Below are 25,328 nucleotides of genomic sequence, written 5' to 3'. Positions count from 1 at the left end.
ACCCGATGGTCACTCTGACAGAGCTTCAGAGTTCCTCTGTGGAGATGGGAGAACCTTCCAGAAGGACAACCATCTCTGCAGTACTCCACCAATCAGGGCTTTATGGTAGTGGCCAGACAGAAGCCACTCAGTAAAAAGCACATGACAGCCCACTTAGAATTTGTCAAAAGGCACCTAAAGACCATGATAAACTACAGTCCAGTAGAGTCCAGTAGAGTCCAGTCCAGTAGAGTCCAGTCCAGTAGAGTCCAGTCCAGTCCAGTCCAGTCCAGTCCAGTCGAGTCCAGTAGAGTCTAGTCCAGTTCAGTAGTCCAGTCCAGTAGAGTCCAGTCCAGTCCTGTAGAGTCCAGTCCTGTAGAGTCCAGTCCTGTAGAGTCCAGTCCTGTAGAGTCCAGTCCTGTAGAGTCCAGTCCTGTAGAGTCCAGTCCTGTAGAGTCCAGTCCTGTAGAGTCCAGTCCTGTAGAGTCCAGTCCTGTAGAGTCCAGTCCTGTCCAGTCCTGTAGAGTCCTGTAGAGTCCAGTCCTGTAGAGTCCAGTCCAGTTGTCCAGTACAGTATAGTAGTCCAGTAGAGTCCAGTACATTAGTCCAGTCCAGTACAAAAGTCCAGTACAGTACAAAAGTCCAGTACAGTCCAGTACAGTATAGTCCAGTACAGTAGAGTCTAGTACAGTAGAGTCCAGTAAAGTCCAGTTCGGTACAGTCCAGTACAGTAGGAACCAGTCCAGTCGAGTAGCGACCAGTAGAGTAGCATTCAGTCCAGTAGAGTCCAGTCCAGTAGAGGCCGGTACATTACAGTAGGAACTAGTCCAGTACATTACAGTAGGAATCAGTCCAGTAGAGTCCAGCAGAGTCCAGTCCAGTAGAGGCTGGTACATTACAGTAGGAATCAGTCCAGTACAGTAGGAATTAGTCCAGTACAGTAGGAATTAGTCCAGTACAGTAGGAATCAGTCCAGTAGAGTCCAGCAGAGTCCAGTCTAGTAGAGTACATTAGGAATCAATACAGTCTAGTAGAGTAGAGTCCAGTACAGTAGGAGTGAGTCCAGTCCAGTAGAGTTTAGAATAGTCCCGTCCACTACAGTAGAGTACAGTAGAGTCCAGTTCAGTACAGTAGAAACCAGTACAGTCCAGTAGAGTAGAGTCCAGTACAGTAAGAGTCAGTTCAGTCCAGAAGAGTCCAGTCCAGTAGAGGCTGGTACATTACAGTAGGAATCAGTCCAGTATTGTACAGTCCAGTAGAGTCCAGTCCAGTCCAGTAGAGTACAGTAGGAATCAATACAGTCCAGTAGAGTCCAGTCCAGTTGTCCAGTCCAGTAGAGTCCAGTCCAGTCCAGTTGTCCAGTCCAGTAGAGTCCAGTCCAGTACAGTCCAGTAGAGTCCAGTCCAGCCCATATAAACCCAGTCACATCCCATATAAACCCAGTCACACTAACACATCTCATGTAAACCCAGTCACACTAACACATCTCATGTAAACCCAGTCACATCCCATATAAACCCAGTCACACTAACACATCTCATGTAAACCCAGTCACACTATCACATCCCATATAAACCCAGTCACACTAACACATCTCATGTAAACCCAGTCACACTAACACATCCCATATAAACCCAGTCACACTAACACATCCCATATAAACCCAGTCACACTAACACATCTCATGTAAACCCAGTCACAACCCAATATAAACCCAGTCACATCCCATATAAACCCAGTCACATCCCATATAAACCCAGTCACATCCCATATAAACCCAGTCACATCCCATATAAACCCAGTCACAGCCCATATAAACCCAGTCACACTAACACATCTCATGTAAACCCAGTCACATCCCATATAAACCCAGTCACATCCCATATAAACCCAGTCACATCCCATATAAACCCAGTCACACTAACACATCCCATATAAACCCAGTCACACTAACACATCCCATATAAACCCAGTCACACTAACACATCCCATATAAACCCAGTCACATCCCATATAAACCCAGTCACAGCCCATATAAACCCAGTCACATCCCATATAAACCCAGTCACAGCCCATATAAACCCAGTCACATCTCATATAAACCCAGTCACACTAACACATCTCATGTAAACCCAGTCACACTAACACATCCCATATAAACCCAGTCACATCCCATATAAACCCAGTCACATCCCATATAAACCCAGTCACACTATCACATCCCATATAAACCCAGTCACACTAACACATCTCATATAAACCCAGTCACACTATCACATCCCATATAAACCCAGTCACACTATCACATCCCATATAAACCCAGTCACATCTCATATAAACCCAGTCACATCCCATATAAACCCAGTCACAGCCCATATAAACCCAGTCACATCCCATATAAACCCAGTCACACTAACACATCCCATATAAACCCAGTCACACTAACACATCTCATATAAACCCAGTCACACTATCACATCCCATATAAACCCAGTCACATCCCATATAAACCCAGTCACAGCCCATATAAACCCAGTCACACTAACACATCCCATATAAACCCAGTCACACTAACACATCCCATATAAACCCAGTCACACTAACACTATCACATCCCATATAAACCCAGTCACACTATCACATCCCATATAAACCCAGTCACACTATCACATCCCATATAAACCCAGTCACACTAACACATCCCATATAAACCCAGTCACACTATCACATCCCATATAAACCCAGTCACACTATCACATCCCATATAAACCCAGTCACACTATCACATCCCATATAAACCCAGTCACACTATCACATCCCATATAAACCCAGTCACACTAACACATCCCATATAAACCCAGTCACACTATCACATCCCATATAAACCCAGTCACACTATCACATCCCATATAAACCCAGTCACACTATCACATCCCATATAAACCCAGTCACACTAACACATCTCATATAAACCCAGTCACACTATCACATCCCATATAAACCCAGTCACACTATCACATCCCATATAAACCTAGTCACATCCCATATAAACCCAGTCACATCCCATATAAACCCAGTCACACTATCACATCCCATATAAACCCAGTCACACTATCACATCCCATATAAACCCAGTCACATCTCATATAAACCCAGTCACATCTCATATAAACCCAGTCACAGCCCATATAAACCCAGTCACATCCCATATAAACCCAGTCACACTAACACATCCCATATAAACCCAGTCACACTAACACATCTCATATAAACCCAGTCACACTATCACATCCCATATAAACCCAGTCACATCCCATATAAACCCAGTCACAGCCCATATAAACCCAGTCACACTAACACATCCCATATAAACCCAGTCACACTAACACATCCCATATAAACCCAGTCACACTATCACATCCCATATAAACCCAGTCACACTATCACATCCCATATAAACCCAGTCACACTATCACATCCCATATAAACCCAGTCACACTAACACATCCCATATAAACCCAGTCACACTATCACATCCCATATAAACCCAGTCACACTATCACATCCCATATAAACCCAGTCACACTATCACATCCCATATAACCCAGTCACACTATCACATCCCATATAAACCCAGTCACACTAACACATCCCATATAAACCCAGTCACACTATCACATCCCATATAAACCCAGTCACACTATCACATCCCATATAAACCCAGTCACACTATCACATCCCATATAAACCCAGTCACACTAACACATCTCATATAAACCCAGTCACACTATCACATCCCATATAAACCCAGTCACACTATCACATCCCATATAAACCTAGTCACATCCCATATAAACCCAGTCACATCCCATATAAACCCAGTCACAGCCCATATAAACCCAGTCACACTAACACATCCCATATAAACCCATAACTGGCTGACTGACTGGTGTTAGTGGATATTATGCTCAGTGGGCAGACTGACTGACTGACTGGTGTTAGTAGATATTATGCTCAGTGGGTAGACTGACTGACTGACTGGTGGTAGTGGATATTATGCTCAGTGGGTAGACTGACTGACTGGTGTTAGTGGATATTATGCTCAGTGGGTAGACTGACTGACTGACTGGTGTTAGTGGATATTATGCTCAGTGGGTAGACTGACTGACTGACTGGTGTTAGTGGATATTATGCTCAGTGGGTAGACTGACTGACTGACTGGTGTTAGTGGATATTATGCTCAGTGGGGTAGACTGACTGACTGACTGGTGTTAGTGGATATTATGCTCAGTGGGTAGACTGACTGACTGGTGTTAGTGGATATTATGCTCAGTGGGTAGACTGACTGACTGGTGTTAGTGGATATTATGCTCAGTGGGTAGACTGACTGACTGGTGTTAGTGGATATTATGCTCAGTGGGTAGACTGACTGACTGGTGTTAGTGGATATTATGCTCAGTGGGTAGACTGACTGACTGGTGTTAGTGGATATTATGCTCAGTGGGTAGACTGACTGACTGGTGTTAGTGGATAGTATGCTCAGTGGGGTAGACTGACTGACTGGTGTTAGTGGATATTATGCTCAGTGGGGTAGACTGACTGACTGGTGTTAGTGGATATTATGCTCAGTGGGGTAGACTGACTGACTGGTGTTAGTGGATATTATGCTCAGTGGGTAGACTGACTGACTGGTGTTAGTGGATAGTATGCTCAGTGGGCAGACTGACTGACTGGTGTTAGTGGATATTATGCTCAGTGGGTAGACTGACTGACTGGTGTTAGTGGATATTATGCTCAGTGGGTAGACTGACTGACTGGTGTTAGTGGATAGTATGCTCAGTGGGTAGACTGACTGACTGACTGGTGTTAGTGGATAGTATGCTCAGTGGGTAGACTGACTGACTGGTGTTAGTGGATATTATGCTCAGTGGGTAGACTGACTGACTGGTGTTAGTGGATATTATGCTCAGTGGGTAGACTGACTGACTGACTGGTGTTAGTGGATATTATGCTCAGTGGGCAGACTGACTGACTGACTGGTGTTAGTAGATATTATGCTCAGTGGGTAGACTGACTGACTGACTGGTGGTAGTGGATATTATGCTCAGTGGGTAGACTGACTGACTGGTGTTAGTGGATATTATGCTCAGTGGGTAGACTGACTGACTGACTGGTGTTAGTGGATATTATGCTCAGTGGGTAGACTGACTGACTGACTGGTGTTAGTGGATATTATGCTCAGTGGGTAGACTGACTGACTGACTGGTGTTAGTGGATATTATGCTCAGTGGGGTAGACTGACTGACTGACTGGTGTTAGTGGATATTATGCTCAGTGGGTAGACTGACTGACTGGTGTTAGTGGATATTATGCTCAGTGGGTAGACTGACTGACTGGTGTTAGTGGATATTATGCTCAGTGGGTAGACTGACTGACTGGTGTTAGTGGATATTATGCTCAGTGGGTAGACTGACTGACTGGTGTTAGTGGATATTATGCTCAGTGGGTAGACTGACTGACTGGTGTTAGTGGATATTATGCTCAGTGGGTAGACTGACTGACTGGTGTTAGTGGATAGTATGCTCAGTGGGGTAGACTGACTGACTGGTGTTAGTGGATATTATGCTCAGTGGGTAGACTGACTGACTGGTGTTAGTGGATATTATGCTCAGTGGGTAGACTGACTGACTGGTGTTAGTGGATATTATGCTCAGTGGGTAGACTGACTGACTGGTGTTAGTGGATAGTATGCTCAGTGGGCAGACTGACTGACTGGTGTTAGTGGATATTATGCTCAGTGGGTAGACTGACTGACTGGTGTTAGTGGATATTATGCTCAGTGGGTAGACTGACTGACTGGTGTTAGTGGATAGTATGCTCAGTGGGTAGACTGACTGACTGACTGGTGTTAGTGGATAGTATGCTCAGTGGGTAGACTGACTGACTGGTGTTAGTGGATATTATGCTCAGTGGGTAGACTGACTGACTGGTGTTAGTGGATATTATGCTCAGTGGGCAGACTGACTGACTGGTGTTAGTGGATATTATGCTCAGTGGGTAGACTGACTGACTGACTGGTGTTAGTGGATATTATGCTCAGTGGGTAGACTGACTGACTGGTGTTAGTGGATAGTATGCTCAGTGGGTAGACTGACTGACTGGTGTTAGTGGATATTATGCTCAGTGGGTAGACTGACTGACTGGTGTTAGTGGATATTATGCTCAGTGGGCAGACTGACTGACTGGTGTTAGTGGATATTATGCTCAGTGGGTAGACTGACTGACTGACTGACTGGTGTTAGTGGATATTATGCTCAGTGGGTAGACTGACTGACTGGTGTTAGTGGATATTATGCTCAGTGGGTAGACTGACTGACTGGTGTTAGTGGATATTATGCTCAGTGGGTAGACTGACTGACTGGTGTTAGTGGATATTATGCTCAGTGGGTAGACTGACTGACTGGTGTTAGTGGATATTATGCTCAGTGGGTAGACTGACTGACTGGTGTTAGTGGATATTATGCTCAGTGGGTAGACTGACTGACTGGTGTTAGTGGATAGTATGCTCAGTGGGTAGACTGACTGACTGGTGTTAGTGGATATTATGCTCAGTGGGGTAGACTGACTGACTGGTGTTAGTGGATATTATGCTCAGTGGGTAGACTGACTGACTGGTGTTAGTGGATATTATGCTCAGTGGGTAGACTGACTGACTGGTGTTAGTGGATATTATGCTCAGTGGGCAGACTGACTGACTGGTGTTAGTGGATATTATGCTCAGTGGGGTAGACTGACTGACTGGTGTTAGTGGATATTATGCTCAGTGGGTAGACTGACTGACTGGTGGTAGTGGATAGTATGCTCAGTGGGTAGACTGACTGACTGACTGGTGTTAGTGGATATTATGCTCAGTGGGTAGACTGACTGACTGACTGGTGTTAGTGGATATTATGCTCAGTGGGTAGACTGACTGACTGGTGTTAGTGGATAGTATGCTCAGTGGGTAGACTGACTGACTGACTGGTGTTAGTGGATAGTATGCTCAGTGGGTAGACTGACTGACTGGTGTTAGTGGATATTATGCTCAGTGGGTAGACTGACTGACTGGTGTTAGTGGATATTATGCTCAGTGGGTAGACTGACTGACTGGTGTTAGTGGATATTATGCTCAGTGGGCAGACTGACTGACTGGTGTTAGTGGATATTATGCTCAGTGGGTAGACTGACTGACTGACTGGTGTTAGTGGATATTATGCTCAGTGGGTAGACTGACTGACTGACTGGTGTTAGTGGATATTATGCTCAGTGGGTAGACTGACTGACTGGTGTTAGTGGATATTATGCTCAGTGGGTAGACTGACTGACTGACTGGTGTTAGTGGATATTATGCTCAGTGGGTAGACTGACTGACTGGTGTTAGTGGATATTATGCTCAGTGGGTAGACTGACTGACTGGTGTTAGTGGATATTATGCTCAGTGGGTAGACTGACTGACTGGTGTTAGTGGATATTATGCTCAGTGGGTAGACTGACTGACTGGTGTTAGTGGATATTATGCTCAGTGGGTAGACTGACTGACTGACTGGTGTTAGTGGATATTATGCTCAGTGGGTAGACTGACTGACTGACTGACTGGTGTTAGTGGATATTATGCTCAGTGGGTAGACTGACTGACTGACTGGTGTTAGTGGATATTATGCTCAGTGGGTAGACTGACTGACTGGTGTTAGTGGATATTATGCTCAGTGGGTAGACTGACTGACTGACTGACTGGTGTTAGTGGATTTTATGCTCAGTGGGTAGACTGACTGACTGACTGGTGTTAGTGGATAGTATGCTCAGTGGGTAGACTGACTGACTGACTGGTGTTAGTGGATAGTATGCTCAGTGGGTAGACTGACTGACTGGTGTTAGTGGATATTATGCTCAGTGGGTAGACTGACTGACTGACTGACTGGTGTTAGTGGATAGTATGCTCAGTGGGGTAGACTGACTGACTGGTGTTAGTGGATAGTATGCTCAGTGGGTAGACTGACTGACTGACTGGTGTTAGTGGATAGTATGCTCAGTGGGTAGACTGACTGACTGACTGGTGTTAGTGGATAGTATGCTCAGTGGGTAGACTGACTGACTGACTGACTGGTGTTAGTGGATAGTATGCTCAGTGGGGTAGACTGACTGACTGGTGTTAGTGGATATTATGCTCAGTGGGTAGACTGACTGACTGGTGTTAGTGGATATTATGCTCAGTGGGCAGACTGACTGACTGGTGTTAGTGGATATTATGCTCAGTGGGTAGACTGACTGACTGACTGGTGTTAGTGGATATTATGCTCAGTGGGTAGACTGACTGACTGGTGTTAGTGGATATTATGCTCAGTGGGCAGACTGACTGACTGGTGTTAGTGGATATTATGCTCAGTGGGTAGACTGACTGACTGACTGGTGTTAGTGGATATTATGCTCAGTGGGTAGACTGACTGACTGGTGTTAGTGGATATTATGCTCAGTGGGTAGACTGACTGACTGACTGTGTTAGTGGATAGTATGCTCAGTGGGTAGACTGACTGACTGACTGGTGTTAGTGGATATTATGCTCAGTGGGTAGACTGACTGACTGACTGGTGTTAGTGGATATTATGCTCAGTGGGTAGACTGACTGACTGACTGTGTTAGTGGATATTATGCTCAGTGGGACTGACTGACTGACTGGTGTTAGTGGATAGTATGCTCAGTGGGTAGACTGACTGACTGACTGGTGTTAGACTGGACTATTATGCTCAGTGGGGGTAGACTGACTGACTGGTGTTAGTGGATATTATGCTCAGTGGGTAGACTGACTGACTGACTGGTGTTAGTGGATAGTATGCTCAGTGGGTAGACTGACTGACTGGTGTTAGTGGATAGTATGCTCAGTGGGTAGACTGACTGACTGACTGGTGTTAGTGGATAGTATGCTCAGTGGGTAGACTGACTGACTGACTGGTGTTAGTGGATAGTATGCTCAGTGGGTAGACTGACTGACTGACTGGTGTTAGTGGATAGTATGCTCAGTGGGGTAGACTGACTGACTGGTGTTAGTGGATAGTATGCTCAGTGGGTAGACTGACTGACTGACTGGTGTTAGTGGATAGTATGCTCAGTGGGTAGACTGACTGACTGGTGTTAGTGGATAGTATGCTCAGTGGGTAGACTGACTGACTGACTGACTGGTGTTAGTGGATATTATGCTCAGTGGGTAGACTGACTGACTGACTGGTGTTAGTGGATATTATGCTCAGTGGGTAGACTGACTGACTGACTGGTGTTAGTGGATATTATGCTCAGTGGGTAGACTGACTGACTGGTGTTAGTGGATATTATGCTCAGTGGGTAGACTGACTGACTGACTGGTGTTAGTGGATATTATGCTCAGTGGGTAGACTGACTGACTGGTGTTAGTGGATATTATGCTCAGTGGGTAGACTGACTGACTGACTGGTGTTAGTGGATATTATGCTCAGTGGGTAGACTGACTGACTGACTGGTGTTAGTGGATAGTATGCTCAGTGGGTAGACTGACTGACTGACTGACTGGTGTTAGTGGATATTATGCTCAGTGGGTAGACTGACTGACTGGTGTTAGTGGATATTATGCTCAGTGGGTAGACTGACTGACTGACTGGTGTTAGTGGATAGTATGCTCAGTGGGTAGACTGACTGACTGACTGGTGTTAGTGGATAGTATGCTCAGTGGGTAGACTGACTGACTGACTGGTGTTAGTGGATAGTATGCTCAGTGGGTAGACTGACTGACTGGTGTTAGTGGATATTATGCTCAGTGGGTAGACTGACTGACTGACTGACTGACTGGTGTTAGTGGATAGTATGCTCAGTGGGGTAGACTGACTGACTGGTGTTAGTGGATAGTATGCTCAGTGGGTAGACTGACTGACTGACTGTGGTGTAGTGGATAGTATGCTCAGTGGGTAGACTGACTGACTGGTGACTGGTGTTAGTGGATAGTATGCTCAGTGGGTAGACTGACTGACTGACTGGTGTTAGTGGATAGTATGCTCAGTGGGGTAGACTGACTGACTGGTGTTAGTGGATAGTATGCTCAGTGGGGTAGACTGACTGACTGACTGGTGTTAGTGGATAGTATGCTCAGTGGGGTAGACTGACTGACTGGTGTTAGTGGATAGTATGCTCAGTGGGTAGACTGACTGACTGACTGTGTTAGTGGATAGTATGCTCAGTGGGTAGACTGACTGACTGGTGTTAGTGGATAGTATGCTCAGTGGGTAGACTGACTGACTGGTGTTAGTGGATAGTATGCTCAGTGGGTAGACTGACTGACTGGTGTTGGTGTTAGTGGATATTATGCTCAGTGGGTAGACTGACTGACTGACTGGTGTTAGTGGATATTATGCTCAGTGGGTAGACTGACTGACTGGTGTTAGTGGATATTATGCTCAGTGGGTAGACTGACTGACTGGTGTTAGTGGATATTATGCTCAGTGGGTAGACTGACTGACTGGTGTTAGTGGATATTATGCTCAGTGGGTAGACTGACTGACTGGTGTTAGTGGATAGTATGCTCAGTGGGTAGACTGACTGACTGGTGTTAGTGGATATTATGCTCAGTGGGTAGACTGACTGACTGGTGTTAGTGGATATTATGCTCAGTGGGGTAGACTGACTGACTGGTGTTAGTGGATAGTATGCTCAGTGGGCAGACTGACTGACTGGTGTTAGTGGATATTATGCTCAGTGGGGTAGACTGACTGACTGGTGTTAGTGGATATTATGCTCAGTGGGTAGACTGACTGACTGGTGGTAGTGGATAGTATGCTCAGTGGGTAGACTGACTGACTGGTGTTAGTGGATATTATGCTCAGTGGGTAGACTGACTGACTGGTGTTAGTGGATATTATGCTCAGTGGGTAGACTGACTGACTGGTGTTAGTGGATAGTATGCTCAGTGGGTAGACTGACTGACTGGTGTTAGTGGATAGTATGCTCAGTGGGTAGACTGACTGACTGGTGTTAGTGGATAGTATGCTCAGTGGGTAGACTGACTGACTGACTGGTGTTAGTGGATAGTATGCTCAGTGGGTAGACTGACTGACTGGTGTTAGTGGATAGTATGCTCAGTGGGGTAGACTGACTGACTGGTGTTAGTGGATAGTATGCTCAGTGGGTAGACTGACTGACTGACTGGTGTTAGTGAATATTATGCTCAGTGGGGTAGACTGACTGACTGGTGTTAGTGGATATTATGCTCAGTGGGTAGACTGACTGACTGGTGTTAGTGGATATTATGCTCAGTGGGTAGACTGACTGACTGGTGTTAGTGGATATTATGCTCAGTGGGCAGACTGACTGACTGGTGTTAGTGGATATTATGCTCAGTGGGTAGACTGACTGACTGACTGACTGGTGTTAGTGGATATTATGCTCAGTGGGTAGACTGACTGACTGGTGTTAGTGGATATTATGCTCAGTGGGTAGACTGACTGACTGGTGTTAGTGGATATTATGCTCAGTGGGTAGACTGACTGACTGACTGGTGTTAGTGGATATTATGCTCAGTGGGTAGACTGACTGACTGACTGGTGTTAGTGGATATTATGCTCAGTGGGTAGACTGACTGACTGACTGGTGTTAGTGGATAGTATGCTCAGTGGGTAGACTGACTGACTGACTGGTGTTAGTGGATATTATGCTCAGTGGGTAGACTGACTGACTGACTGGTGTTAGTGGATAGTATGCTCAGTGGGTAGACTGACTGACTGGTGTTAGTGGATATTATGCTCAGTGGGTAGACTGACTGACTGACTGGTGTTAGTGGATATTATGCTCAGTGGGTAGACTGACTGACTGACTGACTGGTGTTAGTGGATATTATGCTCAGTGGGTAGACTGACTGACTGGTGTTAGTGGATATTATGCTCAGTGGGTAGACTGACTGACTGACTGGGTGTTAGTGGATTTTATGCTCAGTGGGTAGACTGACTGACTGACTGGTGTTAGTGGATAGTATGCTCAGTGGGTAGACTGACTGACTGGTGTTAGTGGATATTATGCTCAGTGGGTAGACTGACTGACTGGTGTTAGTGGATATTATGCTCAGTGGGTAGACTGACTGACTGACTGACTGGTGTTAGTGGATATTATGCTCAGTGGGTAGACTGACTGACTGACTGGTGTTAGTGGATAGTATGCTCAGTGGGTAGACTGACTGACTGACTGGTGTTAGTGGATAGTATGCTCAGTGGGTAGACTGACTGACTGGTGTTAGTGGATATTATGCTCAGTGGGTAGACTGACTGACTGGTGTTAGTGGATAGTATGCTCAGTGGGTAGACTGACTGACTGACTGGTGTTAGTGGATAGTATGCTCAGTGGGTAGACTGACTGACTGGTGTTAGTGGATAGTATGCTCAGTGGGTAGACTGACTGACTGACTGACTGGTGTTAGTGGATATTATGCTCAGTGGGTAGACTGACTGACTGACTGACTGGTGTTAGTGGATATTATGCTCAGTGGGGTAGACTGACTGACTGACTGGTGTTAGTGGATAGTATGCTCAGTGGGTAGACTGACTGACTGACTGGTGTTAGTGGATAGTATGCTCAGTGGGTAGACTGACTGACTGACTGACTGGTGTTAGTGGATAGTATGCTCAGTGGGGTAGACTGACTGACTGACTGGTGTTAGTGGATAGTATGCTCAGTGGGTAGACTGACTGACTGACTGGTGTTAGTGGATAGTATGCTCAGTGGGTAGACTGACTGACTGACTGACTGGTGTTAGTGGATAGTATGCTCAGTGGGTAGACTGACTGACTGGTGTTAGTGGATAGTATGCTCAGTGGGTAGACTGACTGACTGACTGACTGACGTTAGTGGATAGTATGCTCAGTGGGTAGACTGACTGACTGGTGTTAGTGGATATTATGCTCAGTGGGTAGACTGACTGACTGGTGTTAGTGGATATTATGCTCAGTGGGTAGACTGACTGACTGGTGTTAGTGGATATTATGCTCAGTGGGTAGACTGACTGACTGGTGTTAGTGGATATTATGCTCAGTGGGTAGACTGACTGACTGGTGTTAGTGGATATTATGCTCAGTGGGTAGACTGACTGACTGGTGTTAGTGGATAGTATGCTCAGTGGGTAGACTGACTGACTGGTGTTAGTGGATAGTATGCTCAGTGGGTAGACTGACTGACTGACTGGTGTTAGTGGATAGTATGCTCAGTGGGTAGACTGACTGACTGGTGTTAGTGGATAGTATGCTCAGTGGGGTAGACTGACTGACTGGTGTTAGTGGATAGTATGCTCAGTGGGTAGACTGACTGACTGACTGGTGTTAGTGAATATTATGCTCAGTGGGGTAGACTGACTGACTGAGTGGATATTATGCTCAGTGGGTTAGACTGGATGTTAGTGGATATATGCTCAGTGGGTAGACTGACTGACTGGTGTTAGTGGATATTATGCTCAGTGGGTAGACTGACTGACTGGGTGTTAGTGGATATTATGCTCAGTGGGCAGACTGACTGACTGGTGTTAGTGGATATTATGCTCAGTGGGTAGACTGACTGACTGACTGGTGTTAGTGGATATTATGCTCAGTGGGTAGACTGACTGACTGGTGTTAGTGGATATTATGCTCAGTGGGTAGACTGACTGACTGACTGGTGTTAGTGGATATTATGCTCAGTGGGTAGACTGACTGACTGACTGGTGTTAGTGGATATTATGCTCAGTGGGTAGACTGACTGACTGACTGGTGTTAGTGGATATTATGCTCAGTGGGTAGACTGACTGACTGACTGGTGTTAGTGGATATTATGCTCAGTGGGTAGACTGACTGACTGACTGGTGTTAGTGGATATATGCTCAGTGGGGACTAGACTGACTGACTGGTGTTAGTGGATAGTATGCTCAGTGGGTAGACTGACTGACTGACTGGTGTTAGTGGATATTATGCTCAGTGGGTAGACTGACTGACTGACTGGTGTTAGTGGATATTATGCTCAGTGGGTAGACTAGACTGACTGACTGGTGTTAGTGGATATTATGCTCAGTGGGTAGACTGACTGACTGGTGTTAGTGGATATTATGCTCAGTGGGTAGACTGACTGACTGACTGGGTGTTAGTGGATAGTATGCTGGGTAGACAGTGGGGTAGACTGACTGACTGGGTGTTAGTGGATAGTATGCTCAGTGGGTAGACTGACTGACTGGTGTTAGTGGATATTATGCTCAGTGGGTACTGACTGGTGTTAGTGGATAGTATGCTCAGTGGGTAGACTGACTGACTGACTGGTGTTAGTGGATAGTATGCTCAGTGGGTAGACTGACTGACTGACTGGTGTTAGTGGATAGTATGCTCAGTGGGTAGACTGACTGACTGACTGACTGGTGTTAGTGGATAGTATGCTCAGTGGGTAGACTGACTGACTGACTGGTGTTAGTGGATAGTATGCTCAGTGGGTAGACTGACTGACTGACTGGTGTTAGTGGATAGTATGCTCAGTGGGTAGACTGACTGGTGTTACTGACTGACTGGTGTTAGTGGATAGTATGCTCAGTGGGGTAGACTGACTGACTGACTGGTGTTAGTGGATAGTATGCTCAGTGGGTAGACTGACTGACTGACTGACTGGTGTTAGTGGATAGTATGCTCAGTGGGGTAGACTGACTGACTGACTGGTGTTAGTGGATAGTATGCTCAGTGGGTAGACTGACTGACTGACTGACTGGTGTTAGTGGATATTATGCTCAGTGGGTAGACTGACTGACTGACTGGTGTTAGTGGATATTATGCTCAGTGGGTAGACTGACTGACTGGTGTTAGTGGATATTATGCTCAGTGGGTAGACTGACTGACTGGTGTTAGTGGATATTATGCTCAGTGGGTAGACTGACTGACTGACTGGTGTTAGTGGATAGTATGCTCAGTGGGTAGACTGACTGACTGACTGGTGTTAGTGGATATTATGCTCAGTGGGTAGACTGACTGACTGGTGTTAGTGGATATTATGCTCAGTGGGTAGACTGACTGACTGGTGTTAGTGGATATTATGCTCAGTGGGTAGACTGACTGACTGACTGGTGTTAGTGGATAGTATGCTCAGTGGGTAGACTGACTGACTGACTGGTGTTAGTGGATAGTATGCTCAGTGGGTAGACTGACTGACTGGTGTTAGTGGATATTATGCTCAGTGGGTAGACTGACTGACTGGTGTTAGTGGATAGTATGCTCAGTGGGTAGACTGACTGACTGACTGGTGTTAGTGGATATTATGCTCAGTGGGTAGACTGACTGACTGGTGTTAGTGGATATTATGCTCAGTGGGTAGACTGACTGACTGGTGTTAGTGGATATTATGCTCAGTGGGTAGACTGACTGACTGACTGACTGGTGTTAGTGGATATTATGCTCAGTGGGTAGACTGACTGACTGGTGTTAGTGGATATTATGCTCAGTGGGTAGACTGACTGACTGACTGACTGGTGTTAGTGGATATTATGCTCAGTGGGTAGACTGACTGACTGGTGTTAGTGGATATATGCTCAGTGGGTAGACTGACTGACTGACTGGTGTTAGTGGATAGTATGCTCAGTGGGTAGACTGACTGACTGGTGTTAGTGGATATTATGCTCAGTGGGTAGACTGACTGACTGGTGTTAGTGGATAGTATGCTCAGTGGGTAGACTGACTGACTGACTGGTGTTAGTGGATATTATGCTCAGTGGGGTAGACTGACTGACTGGTGTTAGTGGATATTATGCTCAGTGGGTAGACTGACTGACTGGTGTTAGTGGATAGTATGCTCAGTGGGTAGACTGACTGACTGGTGTTAGTGGATATTATGCTCAGTGGGTAGACTGACTGACTGACTGGTGTTAGTGGATATTATGCTCAGTGGGTAGATAGACTGACTGACTGGTGTTAGTGGATATTATGCTCAGTGGGTAGACTGACTGACTGGTGTTAGTGGATATTATGCTCAGTGGGTAGACTGACTGACTGGTGTTAGTGGATATTATGCTCAGTGGGTAGACTGACTGACTGACTGGTGTTAGTGGATATTATGCTCAGTGGGTAGACTGACTGACTGGTGTTAGTGGATATTATGCTCAGTGGGTAGACTGACTGACTGGTGTTAGTGGATATTATGCTCAGTGGGTAGACTGACTGACTGACTGGTGTTAGTGGATATTATGCTCAGTGGGTAGACTGACTGACTGACTGGTGTTAGTGGATAGTATGCTCAGTGGGTAGACTGACTGACTGGTGGTGGATATTATGCTCAGTGGGTAGACTAGTGGATAGTATGCTCAGTGGGTAGACTGACTGACTGACTGGTGTTAGTGGATATTATGCTCAGTGGGTAGACTGACTGACTGGTGTTAGTGGATATTATGCTCAGTGGGTAGACTGACTGACTGGTGTTAGTGGATATTATGCTCAGTGGGTAGACTGACTGACTGGTGTTAGTGGATATTATGCTCAGTGGGTAGACTGACTGACTGACTGGTGTTAGTGGATATTATGCTCAGTGGGTAGACTGACTGGGTGTTAGTGGATAGTATGCTCAGTGGGTAGACTGACTGACTGGTGTTAGTGGATATTATGCTCAGTGGGTAGACTGACTGACTGACTGGGTGACTGACTGACTGGTGTTAGTGGATAGTATGCTCAGTGGGTAGACTGACTGACTGACTGACTGGTGTTAGTGGATAGTATGCTCAGTGGGTAGACTAGACTGACTGACTGGTGTTAGTGGATAGTATGCTCAGTGGGTAGACTGACTGACTGGTGTTAGTGGATATTATGCTCAGTGGGTAGACTGACTGACTGACTGTGTTAGTGGATATTATGCTCAGTGGGTAGACTGACTGACTGACTGGTGTTAGTGGATATTATGCTCAGTGGGTAGACTGACTGACTGACTGTTGTTAGTGGATATTATGCTCAGTGGGTAGACTGACTGACTGGTGTTAGTGGATAGTATGCTCAGTGGGTAGACTGACTGACTGGTGTTAGTGGATATTATGCTCAGTGGGTAGACTGACTGACTGGTGTTAGTGGATATTATGCTCAGTGGGTAGACTGACTGACTGACTGGTGTTAGTGGATATTATGCTCAGTGGGTAGACTGACTGACTGGTGTTAGTGGATATTATGCTCAGTGGGTAGACTGACTGACTGGTGCTTAGACTGACTGACTGGTGTGGATATTATGCTCAGTGGGTAGACTGACTGACTGACTGGTGTTAGTGGATATTATGCTCAGTGGGTAGACTGACTGACTGGTGAGTGGATATGACTGACTGTGTTAGTGGATAGTATGCTCAGTGGGTAGACTGACTGACTGGGTGTTAGTGGATATTATGCTCAGTGGGTAGACTGACTGACTGACTGGTGTTAGTGGATAGTATGCTCAGTGGGTAGACTGACTGACTGACTGACTGACTGGTGTTAGTGGATATTATGCTCAGTGGGGTAGACTGACTGACTGGTGTTAGTGGATAGTATGCTCAGTGGGTAGACTGACTGACTGACTGACTGGTGTTAGTGGATATTATGCTCAGTGGGTAGACTGACTGACTGGTGTTAGTGGATAGTATGCTCAGTGGGTAGACTGACTGACTGGTGTTAGTGGATATTATGCTCAGTGGGTAGACTGACTGACTGGTGTTAGTGGATAGTATGCTCAGTGGGTAGACTGACTGACTGGTGTTAGTGGATAGTATGCTCAGTGGGTAGACTGACTGACTGACTGACTGGTGTTAGTGGATATTATGCTCAGTGGGTAGACTGACTGACTGACTGGTGTTAGTGGATAGTATGCTCAGTGGGTAGACTGACTGACTGACTGGTGTTAGTGGATATTATGCTCAGTGGGTAGACTGACTGACTGGTGTTAGTGGATATTATGCTCAGTGGGTAGACTGACTGACTGGTGTTAGTGGATATTATGCTCAGTGGGTAGACTGACTGACTGACTGGGGTGTTAGTGGATATTATGCTCAGTGGGTAGACTGACTGACTGTTACTGGGGTGTTAGTGGATATTATGCTCAGTGGGTAGACTGACTGACTGGTGTTAGTGGATATTATGCTCAGTGGGTAGACTGACTGACTGGTGTTAGTGGATATTATGCTCAGTGGGTAGACTGACTGACTGGTGTTAGTGGATATTATGCTCAGTGGGTCTGACTGACTGACTGGATATTATGCTGACTGACTGACTGGTGTTAGTGGATATTATGCTCAGTGGGTAGACTGACTGACTGGTGTTAGTGGATATTATGCTCAGTGGGTAGACTGACTGACTGGTGTTAGTGGATATTATGCTCAGTGGGCAGACTGACTGGTGTTAGTGGATAGTATGCTCAGTGGGTAGACTGACTGACTGGTGTTAGTGGATATTATGCTCAGTGGGTAGACTGACTGACTGGTGTTAGTGGATATTATGCTCAGTGGGTAGACTGACTGACTGGTGTTAGTGGATATTATGCTCAGTGGGTAGACTGACTGACTGACTGACTGGTGTTAGTGGATATTATGCTCAGTGGGTAGACTGACTGACTGGTGTTAGTGGATATTATGCTCAGTGGGTAGACTGACTGACTGGTGTTAGTGGATAGTATGCTCAGTGGGTAGACTGACTGACTGACTGACTGTGTTAGTGGATATTATGCTCAGTGGGTAGACTGACTGACTGGTGTTAGTGGATATTATGCTCAGTGGGTAGACTGACTGACTGGTGTTAGTGGATATTATGCTCAGTGGGTAGACTGACTGACTGGTGTTAGTGGATATTATGCTCAGTGGGTAGACTGACTGACTGACTGGTGGTTAGTGGATAGTATGCTCAGTGGGTAGACTGACTGACTGACTGGTGTTAGTGGATATTATGCTCAGTGGGTAGACTGACTGACTGGTGTTAGTGGATATTATGCTCAGTGGGTAGACTGACTGACTGGTGTTAGTGGATATTATGCTCAGTGGGTAGACTGACTGACTGACTGGTGTTAGTGGATATTATGCTCAGTGGGTAGACTGACTGACTGACTGGTGTTAGTGGATATTATGCTCAGTGGGTAGACTGACTGACTGACTGGTGTTAGTGGATAGTATGCTCAGTGGGTAGACTGACTGACTGGTGTTAGTGGATATTATGCTCAGTGGGTAGACTGACTGACTGACTGGTGTTAGTGGATATTATGCTCAGTGGGTAGACTGACTGACTGACTGGTGTTAGTGGATATTATGCTCAGTGGGTAGACTGACTGACTGGGTGTTAGTGATATTATGCTGGGTAGACTGACTGACTGACTGGTGTTAGTGGATATTATGCTCAGTGGGTAGACTGACTGACTGGTGTTAGTGGATATTATGCTCAGTGGGTAGACTGACTGACTGGTGTTAGTGGATATTATGCTATGCTGACACTGACTGGGTTAGACTGTGGGTAGACTGACTGACTGGTGTTAGTGGATATTATGCTCAGTGGGTAGACTGACTGACTGGTGTTAGTGGATATTATGCTCAGTGGGTAGACTGACTGACTGACTGACTGTTAGTGGATATTATGCTCAGTGGGTAGACTGACTGACTGGTGTTAGTGGATATTATGCTCAGTGGGTAGACTGACTGACTGACTGGTGTTAGTGGATAGTATGCTCAGTGGGTAGACTGACTGACTGACTGGTGTTAGTGGATAGTATGCTCAGTGGGTAGACTGACTGACTGGTGTTAGTGGATAGTATGCTCAGTGGGTAGACTGACTGACTGGTGTTAGTGGATATGCTCAGTGGGTAGACTGTGGATGACTGGTGCTCAGTGGGTAGACTGAGACTGACTGACTGGTGTTAGTGGATAGATGCTCAGTGGGTGACTGACTGACTGACTGGTGTTAGTGGATAGATGCTCAGTGGGTAGACTGACTGACTGACTGTGTTAGTGGATATTATGCTCAGTGGGTAGACTGACTGACTGGTGTTAGTGGATAGTATGCTCAGTGGGTAGACTGACTGACTGGTGTTAGTGGATAGTATGCTCAGTGGGTAGACTGACTGACTGACTGGTGTTAGTGGATATTATGCTCAGTGGGTAGACTGACTGACTGTGGTGTTAGTGGATAGTATGCTCAGTGGGTAGACTGACTGACTGGTGTTAGTGGATATTATGCTCAGTGGGTAGACTGACTGACTGGTGTTAGTGGATATTATGCTCAGTGGGTAGACTGACTGACTGGGTGTTAGTGGATATTATGCTCAGTGGGTAGACTGACTGACTGGTGTTAGTGGATATTATGCTCAGTGGGTAGACTGACTGACTGGTGGTAGTGGATAGTATGCTCAGTGGGTAGACTGACTGACTGACTGGTGTTAGTGGATATTATGCTCAGTGGGTAGACTGACTGACTGGTGTTAGTGGATATTATGCTCAGTGGGTAGACTGACTGACTGGTGTTAGTGGATATTATGCTCAGTGGGTAGACTGACTGACTGGTGTTAGTGGATATTATGCTCAGTGGGTAGACTGACTGACTGGTGTTAGTGGATATTATGCTCAGTGGGTAGACTGACTGACTGGTGTTAGTGGATATTATGCTCAGTGGGTAGACTGACTGACTGGTGTTAGTGGATATTATGCTCAGTGGGTAGACTGACTGACTGGTGTTAGTGGATATTATGCTCAGTGGGTAGACTGACTGACTGGTGTTAGTGGATAGTATGCTCAGTGGGTAGACTGACTGACTGGTGTTAGTGGATATTATGCTCAGTGGGTAGACTGACTGACTGGTGTTAGTGGATAGTATGCTCAGTGGGTAGACTGACTGACTGGTGTTAGTGGATATTATGCTCAGTGGGTAGACTGACTGACTGGTGTTAGTGGATAGTATGCTCAGTGGGTAGACTGACTGACTGACTGACTGGTGTTAGTGGATATATTATGCTCAGTGGGTAGACTGACTGACTGGTGTTAGTGGATATTATGCTCAGTGGGTAGACTGACTGACTGGTGTTAGTGGATATTATGCTCAGTGGGTAGACTAGACTGACTGACTGGTGTTAGTGGATATTATGCTCAGTGGGTAGACTGACTGACTGGTGGTAGTGGATATTATGCTCAGTGGGTAGACTGACTGACTGGTGTTAGTGGATATTATGCTCAGTGGGTAGACTGACTGACTGGTGTTAGTGGATATTATGCTCAGTGGGTAGACTGACTGACTGGTGTTAGTGGATATTATGCTCAGTGGGTAGACTGACTGACTGACTGGTGTTAGTGGATATTATGCTCAGTGGGTAGACTGACTGACTGGTGTTAGTGGATATTATGCTCAGTGGGTAGACTGACTGACTGGTGTTAGTGGATATTATGCTCAGTGGGTAGACTGACTGACTGACTGGTGTTAGTGGATATTATGCTCAGTGGGTAGACTGACTGACTGGTGTTAGTGGATAGTATGCTCAGTGGGGTAGACTGACTGACTGGTGTTAGTGGATATTATGCTCAGTGGGTAGACTGACTGACTGGTGTTAGTGGATAGTATGCTCAGTGGGTAGACTGACTGACTGGTGTTAGTGGATATTATGCTCAGTGGGTAGACTGACTGACTGGTGTTAGTGGATATTATGCTCAGTGGGTAGACTGACTGACTGGTGTTAGTGGATAGTATGCTCAGTGGGTAGACTGACTGACTGGTGTTAGTGGATAGTATGCTCAGTGGGTAGACTGACTGACTGGTGTTAGTGGATAGTATGCTCAGTGGGTAGACTGACTGACTGACTGGTGTTAGTGGATAGTATGCTCAGTGGGTAGACTGACTGACTGGTGTTAGTGGATATTATGCTCAGTGGGTAGACTGACTGACTGGTGTTAGTGGATATTATGCTCAGTGGGTAGACTGACTGACTGACTGTGTTTAGTGGATAGTATGCTCAGTGGGTAGACTGACTGACTGGGTGTTAGTGGATAGTATGCTCAGTGGGTAGACTGACTGACTGGTGTTAGTGGATAGTATGCTCAGTGGGTAGACTGACTGACTGGTGTTAGTGGATATTATGCTCAGTGGGTAGACTGACTGACTGGTGTTAGTGGATATTATGCTCAGTGGGTAGACTGACTGACTGACTGACTGGTGTTAGTGGATATTATGCTCAGTGGGTAGACTGACTGACTGGTGTTAGTGGATATTATGCTCAGTGGGTAGACTGACTGACTGACTGGTGTTAGTGGATAGTATGCTCAGTGGGTAGACTGACTGACTGACTGGTGTTAGTGGATATTATGCTCAGTGGGTAGACTGACTGACTGGTGTTAGTGGATATTATGCTCAGTGGGTAGACTGACTGACTGGTGTTAGTGGATAGTATGCTCAGTGGGTAGACTGACTGACTGGTGTTAGTGGATATTATGCTCAGTGGGTAGACTGACTGACTGACTGTGTTAGTGGATATTATGCTCAGTGGGTAGACTGACTGACTGGTGTTAGTGGATATTATGCTCAGTGGGTAGACTGACTGACTGGTGTTAGTGGATATTATGCTCAGTGGGTAGACTGACTGACTGGTGTTAGTGGATATTATGCTCAGTGGGTAGACTGACTGACTGGTGTTAGTGGATATTATGCTCAGTGGGTAGACTGACTGACTGGTGTTAGTGGATATTATGCTCAGTGGGTAGACTGACTGACTGGTGTTAGTGGATATTATGCTCAGTGGGTAGACTGACTGACTGGTGTTAGTGGATATTATGCTCAGTGGGTAGACTGACTGACTGGTGTTAGTGGATATTATGCTCAGTGGGTAGACTGACTGACTGACTGTGTTAGTGGATATTATGCTCAGTGGGTAGACTGACTGACTGGTGTTAGTGGATATTATGCTCAGTGGGTAGACTGACTGACTGGTGTTAGTGGATAGTATGCTCAGTGGGTAGACTGACTGACTGGTGTTAGTGGATATTATGCTCAGTGGGGTAGACTGACTGACTGGTGTTAGTGGATATTATGCTCAGTGGGTAGACTGACTGACTGGTGTTAGTGGATAGTATGCTCAGTGGGTAGACTGACTGACTGACTGGTGTTAGTGGATAGTATGCTCAGTGGGTAGACTGACTGACTGACTGGTGTTAGTGGATAGTATGCTCAGTGGGTAGACTGACTGACTGGTGTTAGTGGATATTATGCTCAGTGGGTAGACTGACTGACTGACTGGTGTTAGTGGATATTATGCTCAGTGGGTAGACTGACTGACTGGTGTTAGTGGATATTATGCTCAGTGGGTAGACTGACTGACTGGTGTTAGTGGATATTATGCTCAGTGGGTAGACTGACTGACTGGTGTTAGTGGATATTATGCTCAGTGGGTAGACTGACTGACTGGTGTTAGTGGATATTATGCTCAGTGGGTAGACTGACTGACTGGTGTTAGTGGATATTATGCTCAGTGGGTAGACTGACTGACTGGTGTTAGTGGATATTATGCTCAGTGGGTAGACTGACTGACTGGTGTTAGTGGATATTATGCTCAGTGGGTAGACTGACTGACTGACTGGTGTTAGTGGATATTATGCTCAGTGGGTAGACTGACTGACTGGTGTTAGTGGATATTATGCTCAGTGGGTAGACTGACTGACTGGTGTTAGTGGATAGTATGCTCAGTGGGTAGACTGACTGACTGGTGTTAGTGGATATTATGCTCAGTGGGTAGACTGACTGACTGACTGGTGTTAGTGGATAGTATGCTCAGTGGGTAGACTGACTGACTGGTGTTAGTGGATATTATGCTCAGTGGGTAGACTGACTGACTGGTGTTAGTGGATATTATGCTCAGTGGGTAGACTGACTGACTGGTGTTAGTGGATATATGCTCAGTGGGTAGACTGACTGACTGGTGTTAGTGGATATTATGCTCAGTGGGTAGACTGACTGACTGGTGTTAGTGGATATTATGCTCAGTGGGTAGACTGACTGACTGGTGTTAGTGGATATTATGCTCAGTGGGTAGACTGACTGACTGACTGTGTTAGTGGATATTATGCTCAGTGGGTAGACTGACTGACTGGTGTTAGTGGATATTATGCTCAGTGGGGTAGACTGACTGACTGGTTAGTGGATATTATGCTCAGTGGGTAGACTGACTGACTGGTGTTAGTGGATATTATGCTCAGTGGGTAGACTGACTGACTGACTGATATTATGCTGACTGACTGACTGGTGTTAGTGGATATTATGCTCAGTGGGTAGACTGACTGACTGACTGGTGTTAGTGGATATTATGCTCAGTGGGTAGACTGACTGACTGGTGTTAGTGGATATTATGCTCAGTGGGTAGACTGACTGACTGGTGGTGTTAGTGGATATTATGCTCAGTGGGTAGACTGACTGACTGACTGGTGTTAGTGGATATTATGCTCATGGGTAGACTGACTGACTGGTGGTGGATAGCTCTGAGACTGACTGACTGGTGTTAGTGGATATTATGCTCAGTGGGTAGACTGACTGACTGGTGTTAGTGGATATTATGCTCAGTGGGTAGACTGACTGGTGTTAGTGGATAGTATGCTCAGTGGGTAGACTGACTGACTGGTGTTAGTGGATATTATGCTCAGTGGGTAGACTGACTGACTGGTGTTAGTGGATAGTATGCTCAGTGGGTAGACTGACTGACTGGTGTTAGTGGATAGTATGCTCAGTGGGTAGACTGACTGACTGGTGTTAGTGGATATTATGCTCAGTGGGTAGACTGACTGACTGGTGTTAGTGGATATTATGCTCAGTGGGTAGACTGACTGACTGGGTGTTAGTGGATAGTATGCTCAGTGGGTAGACTGACTGACTGACTGGTGTTAGTGGATATTATGCTCAGTGGGTAGACTGACTGACTGGGTGTTAGTGGATATTATGCTCAGTGGGTAGACTGACTGACTGGTGTTAGTGGATATTATGCTCAGTGGGTAGACTGACTGACTGACTGGTGTTAGTGGATATTATGCTCAGTGGGTAGACTGACTGACTGGTGTTAGTGGATATTATGCTCAGTGGGTAGACTGACTGACTGGTGTTAGTGGATATTATGCTCAGTGGGTAGACTGACTGACTGACTGGTGTTAGTGGATATATGCTCAGTGGGTAGACTGACTGACTGGTGTTAGTGGATAGTATGCTCAGTGGGTAGACTGACTGACTGGTGGTGTTAGTGGATAGTATGCTCAGTGGGTAGACTGACTGACTGACTGTGTTAGTGGATAGTATGCTCAGTGGGTAGACTGACTGACTGGTGTTAGTGGATATTATGCTCAGTGGGTAGACTGACTGACTGACTGG

The 25,328-nt window shown here is 46.0% G+C and overlaps 1 protein-coding gene across 1 annotated transcript in view; it reads right to left on the bottom strand.

The window, feature by feature from the left end:
- The window catches only part of slc9a7 (solute carrier family 9 member 7), a 150,976-nt gene that overhangs the window by 32,100 nt on the left and 93,548 nt on the right, over window positions 1-25,328 (bottom strand). The gene's annotated exons all lie outside the window — the stretch shown is intronic.

This window comes from Oncorhynchus gorbuscha, linkage group LG02 (genome assembly GCF_021184085.1).
Source record: "Oncorhynchus gorbuscha isolate QuinsamMale2020 ecotype Even-year linkage group LG02, OgorEven_v1.0, whole genome shotgun sequence".
In the NCBI taxonomy this organism is placed as follows: Eukaryota; Metazoa; Chordata; class Actinopteri; order Salmoniformes; family Salmonidae; genus Oncorhynchus; species Oncorhynchus gorbuscha.
The sequence above is the reverse complement of the archived record's forward strand: the minus strand, read 5'-3'. Positions and strand labels throughout refer to the sequence as shown.